This window comes from Aegilops tauschii, chromosome 4 (assembly GCF_002575655.3).
Source record: "Aegilops tauschii subsp. strangulata cultivar AL8/78 chromosome 4, Aet v6.0, whole genome shotgun sequence".
NCBI lineage: Eukaryota > Viridiplantae > Streptophyta > Magnoliopsida > Poales > Poaceae > Aegilops > Aegilops tauschii.
The window spans coordinates 242,475,064-242,481,231 of NC_053038.3; positions in this window are offsets into that span (position 1 = coordinate 242,475,064).

Consider the following 6,168-nt stretch of genomic DNA (forward strand, 5'->3'; position numbering starts at 1 on the left):
GACGAGTTGACCGGTTCTTGTTAGAGGTGGATGCTATTTTTGCAAGGGCGATGCTAGGCGCCGGCGCACCGGCCGAACGCTTCGGCTAGTCCAACCCTAGCCGTCTGATCGGCCCGTCCCGATCCGTTGGATCTTTATCCAATCAGGTCGTCCCCTTCCTCTCGCGAGCGCGGCCCGTCTCGCCGGCCGCACGCGTTTCCCCCTCGTCGCCGCCCCCCTCGCCTGCCCTCCCCGTCTTTGATCGCCGCCCGTCTTCGCCGGCCGCCCTGGTTGCCGGTCCTAGCCCTCGGCGGCCGTTCTCGTCGCCGGCCGCCCTGGTCGCCCATGCAACAGCCCACCCATGCGGTTGTAGCTTCGATGGCGACGACCGGAGCTCACCGGTGTGCTTGACGGCGCTCATCCCCCGCTTTGCAAACAAAAAAAATCGAGCGCCCAGGGAGATGCCCAGTGCTGCAACCTACGACGAAAAAAGCTACAACTAGCGATAGGAAAAGCCTCAACCGGCTACGAAAAAAGCTTCAACCAGTATACCACTAGGGCTATGGATGACCAAGAAAAGTTACAACCGGTGACAGAAAAAGCTTCATCTAGCGATGAAAAAAGCTTCATCCGACTAAAAAAAGTTTCAACCGTGGAAACAAAGCCATGGACAAAAAACAAAAAAGTTGCAACCGGTAGTTATAAAAGTTACAACCGCATTGAAAAAAGTTTCAAACTTCTTATCTCAGCTGTGACCCCCGCGATGACGATGACGCCGTTTTGCTGCAACCGTAGTAGATTTTTGCTACCACCGGGGATTGAATTCGCTACAACCGGTTCCAGCAAAAATTCACCGTGGGAGGGTAGTCTGCCATGGCTGGTTGCAGCTCCGGCGTGGCCGGGTCCGGCGAGGTAGGCAGAGCTCCGATGCATGCGAGGGAGGCGTCGCCGTGGTAGCACCCCGTAGCACCGGTTGCAGCATCTCCCGTTGTCACCGCCCCTCGGTCGCCGGCGAGATGGGATGGTCACCGCGCAGAGCCATGGCGAGCTTCGAGCGGGGAGGGGAGCGCGTGGCGCTGCGACCGGAGGGCGGGGGGGGGGGGGGAGGGGGAAGGGATGGGGAAGGGGTGGGGAGGAGGGGGCAGAAGAAGAGGGCGGCGCGCACCCCGGCGAGCTGCGCGAGACGCGAGGAAGAGGGAGACCGGCCCAATGTTTCCGCCGGTGCCCCGGCCCCAAACGTTTCCCTTTTTGCAACGACATCGACTCCCCAGCCATATTAAACCACAAGATCACTTCACTTTGACTAAAAAAAGCTAGTTCCATTCCTTCAGCAAGCACGACAAATTAAGATTGGGCATGGCAAAGATATCAACTTGTCACGCCTAATATGTGATCCTATCTGAGAGGAACTCGAAGGTCCCATCAAGAATATAGCCGCATATTGAAATGCTTTGCAAGGTGGATATCATTACATCGTATCATTACATAATAGTTGAGGATACATACAAAGACATACATACGCCACATTAGTACATCAAACATCATACATGAGAACAACATCCGTCTACGGATGAAACATAAACAGAAAATTAAATGACATCCACCCTGCTAGCCTAGGCTGTCGACCAGGAATCTATCCCAAGATCGACGAAGAAGCAAAAGAACTCCAAAACAAGTAAATATCGCTCTCACGTCATGATCATCGCATTACCTGTACCTGCAACTGTTGTTGTAGTAATCTGTGAGCCATGAGGACTCAGCAATCCCATTACCATGGGTATCAAGACTAGCAAAGCTTAATGGGTATGATAAGGATAAGTGATGAGGTTGCAGCAAGCGACTAAGCATTGTATGGTGGCTAACTTACGAGTACAAGAGTAAGATGAGAAACTACCAAACGGTCGCAAACTAGTAATGATCAATAAGTGATCCTGAACTACTTACGTTCAAACATAACCCCATCGTGTTCTCTTCTCGACTCACTCGAAAAGAGACCGTCACGGTTACGCACGCGGTTGGTGTATTTTAAATTAAGTTTAGTTCAAGTCCACTACAACCGGATATTAAAAATTCCCATCTGCCACATAACCGCGGGCACGACTCTCGAAAGTTTAAACGCTGCAGGGGTGTCCCAACTTAGGCCATGACAAGCTCACGATCCACGGAGACAATCCTCCATCGCGGGACCCTCCGATCAGACTCGAAATCCCGGTGCACAAGACATTTCGACAATGATAAAACTAATCCAGCAAGACCTCCTGGCGTGCCGACATCCTGATAGTAGCCGCGCGTATCTCGTCTCAAGCCATGTCCGGATGAGCAGTACGTACGGCATCCGAAAACCCCAGGTGAAGGGGTGGCACTGCAAGTGGCTCTGTTTGGGACCAACATCATCAGCGCTGCCCCCCTGTATTATGTTGAGTTACTCCTCGGGTAGCGCTAACTCCCTATGCGTCAAATTTAATATCATGTTTAGTTATTATGTTGGGCAAATGGTAAAACCAATGTTGGGCCTTGTTGGAAGCGTTTTATTCAAAGCGAACTGTCAAGAGGGGCCCATAAACCCTCACCGTGTTAGGGACGCAAAATCAAGGAACATAACACGTGTTTGACGGAAACTAAGGCGGCAAGAGTGGAACAAAACACCAGGCAAAAGGCCGAGCTTTCCACCCTTTATCAAGTATATATATGCATTAATTAAATAAGATATATTGTGATATCCGAGGATATCCATGATATCCATGTCCCAACATGGAACAACCTGCAACTGCACCTGCAACTAGCAACGCTATAAGAGGGGCTGAGCAAAGCAGTAATATAGCCAAACAACGGTTTGCTGGGATGGTGGAAAAAGGTTAGAGGCTGACATGGCAATTTGGGAGGCTTGATAAACAAGTGGTAGGTAGCGCGACATAGCGATAGCATCGAGACAACTAGCATAGCAAAGATAGTAGTGAGATCCAAGGTGACGGTCATCTTGCCTGAAATCCTGCTAGGAAGAAGATCGAGTCCATGAAGAAGCAAACCAACGTAGTCGAACGGATCCCCACAATCGGATCATTATCGGAACTATCAAGGAGAAGCACAACCGGAAAGAAGCAAACAACATGGTAATCAACCATCACATAAACATGACATGATGCACAATCAAGTATGATGCATGTCCGGTTTAATAAAGCATAGCATGGCAAAGTACAACAAACAATACTACGGAACTTCACAACAATTATTTAGTTATCTCCCGTTTAAGCTACTCATCAATATTAAATGCTGGTTAACATGGCAAGAGGTGATGCATACAAGAATATCACATCAAAGCAAGTTTAAATGAGGCTGGAAACAACATACAACAATTCCGGAAAATCCCCATATACAATTTTTGAATTTGGTACTGTTCTGACTAAAACACCATTTTAATGTTGTTAAACAGGGAAATAAAGTGCACCATGTTCATCTATGCATTTTTCTAGACAAGTTACATATATAGTTTATTTAAATCGGAGCTACGGTTTTTTAGTTATTAACCATTTTAGCATGTCATTTGTGTAAAACAATGCAAACAACCATTTAAACATTTTTAACAGGGATGAAAGTTGCATATTATGAAAGTAGATGAAATTCTAAGCATTTTACATATATGACATGTTTCATTTGGATGCATGGATATAAGGTTATTGACAATGTAAAACAATGGCATTTCTGTAATACAATAAATGCAGAATCGCATGGAACAGAGAAAAAACATACGCGGGCCGGATTCAACGCATTGTGCAAGCAAAGAGAAGCGTGGTGTGCGTGCAAGAGCGTGTGCGGAAGGAGGCATGTGTGGATGCATAGGTGGGGTGGCTGGGCGTGCGTTGAGGCCAAGCCTCACTGCACATGGGTCACATGGCTACGACCATGGCTGCCGACTGGAACAGAGACGACATGCATGGATGCGTGCAGCGCGGAGCGAGCGCGGAGGCTATGTGTGTGGGATCAGCGAGCAGAAGCAGCGACACAAGCACGAGCTCAAACTCAAGATCGCCCATGGCGGGCGAACTCAGGGCGCAAGGATCGGCGACTACGATGACAGAATCAAAGCGGAAGAGGGGCTGGGAGGAGCGGCTGCTCACCAGGGGCTCGAGGGATACGACGAGGAGGCCGGGAGATGAAGGAGAGGGCGACGACGAGCTACTGGTCGGGGCGACGTCCTCGGGTTTGAGAAGCAGAGGAAGCAGGGGAAGAAGGCGTCAATGGACTTGGCGTCTCCGGCCTTGGAACGCAGCGGGAACGGGGTCATGGAAGAAGACGAAGACGGCTACGACGAGGATCAAGCCAGAGAAAAGCTTGAGCTCTCCTCGGCCATGGCGCGGGCATTGGCTATGGTGGCGTGGGCGTGGACGTGGGTTGGATCTCACCTTGGCGGCGGCGACAGGGAGAGGAGGAGGGCGAGGGAAACCCTAGGGGAGCTGCAGGGGTTTTATAGGAGGGCTTGGAGGCGTGAAGGAGTCGTGGTGAAGCCACGGTGGCCATGTGCTTCCCCTGGTTTTCACCGTGAGAGACAGAGAGGGAGCAAGAAGAAAAGGAGGGAGTCGGGTCGCTGGCAGGTGGGGTCGACGGGGTGATCAGCTGGCGATGGGGGGATTTTTACCAGGGAGGTGATCGCTGGGCTGCGACTGGAGCAAGGAAGGCCCAAGTGGGCTGGATTCTCTCCCCTTCCTTCTCTTATCTTTTGTTTTCCTTTATAATCAACAGATTTTAGAACAGGAAAAGAAGGGGGAGCTAGGAAAAGAATTTGGAAGATATAATGATATCCTCAGGCTCCTGGTGACATGTACTATTTGAATAAATTGGTTTGGGCATTTTTTAGAGGTAGAAAAATAATTCAAGTTTGAATTAAATTCAAACTTGAGCCATTTTTGAACCCAACCAAAACAACTCCAAATGGGATCAGATTGGCAGAGAGGTTGAGGACATGGTCTAAAATAGATAGGAAAAGATTGAACATTTATGGAGGAGGGAAAAAGGTCACTTGCCAAAATGAAAGAAAGAAGAAGGAAGGAGGAGGTGCTGATGCATGATCATACGTGGAGCAATCAACAAACATAATGTAGGGGCAAAGCACATGACGGACTTGGAAACAACATGGATGCCACAATGCTATAATATGATGCATCAGGCAAAGGATGGCATAATGCAAAATGACAAGAGGCTCAATGCAACAAAATGAAATGGCACAATGCAATATAATAAAAGATGAACATGATGCAATAAACAAAATATGGCAATGGCATTCATCATGATCATGGCAACAAACAAATAGGAATGAAATATGCAAAACAATTATGATAATGCAACAAACATAATAAACACACGTCAACAACTAAAATAAATGGAAGGCATCTGAAGCTTCGGTCTCGGGGCGTTACAACTCTCCTCCACTAACAGAAGATCTCGTCCCGAGATCTTAAGAACGAGACGGAAGAGAAAGAGGACAAGGTGAAATAAGAGCACAAGAGAGAAGATGAACAAAGTCGAGAGCAATCGGGTAGAAAAGAGGAACGACGATTATGACAAGAATCGAAAGTTCAAGGAATTAGATGAACTCCGAAACCACTCTGGTTAGAACAAGATAGAAAAGGAATAAGAACGAAGGAATTGGGTTAGCATCCCGGTTGAACATGGAATGTAATAGAACATGAACTTGACAAGATGGAACGATACTTGACGAGAGGAACAACACAATGCCTCCAGAAGAATTGAAAGAGTTGAATGAAAAGAACGAAGAAGAAAAATGACATCTTCTACCACAATTGAGTTTGAAAAGCATCTTTGCAAGGAAGGATTGAACGGAGTTGTTGGAAATTCAACAACGAAAAGAATAAGCTTGTATTGGACTTATTGAAAACATCTCCAAAATTTGAGGTGAAATCTTGCCACAAACAAAAGCTTGAATAGCTAAGAAGAACGAAGAAATGCAAAACTCCACATCAAAAGTATGCAGAGAATTAATTGCACTTCGAGACGCAAGAGGAAAAGATACTTGAGCTCCAACAAGAATCTTGACGGACTTGAAGAATGAATTAAATCCTTACGAACCACCGCGAAGAACTCCGGTAACAAAAGGATGACGAGATAGAATTGAAGGATGAAAATAATAAGATTAAAGACTTGTAGTGATTTAGATGGAGGTTCCGACGAGATGGC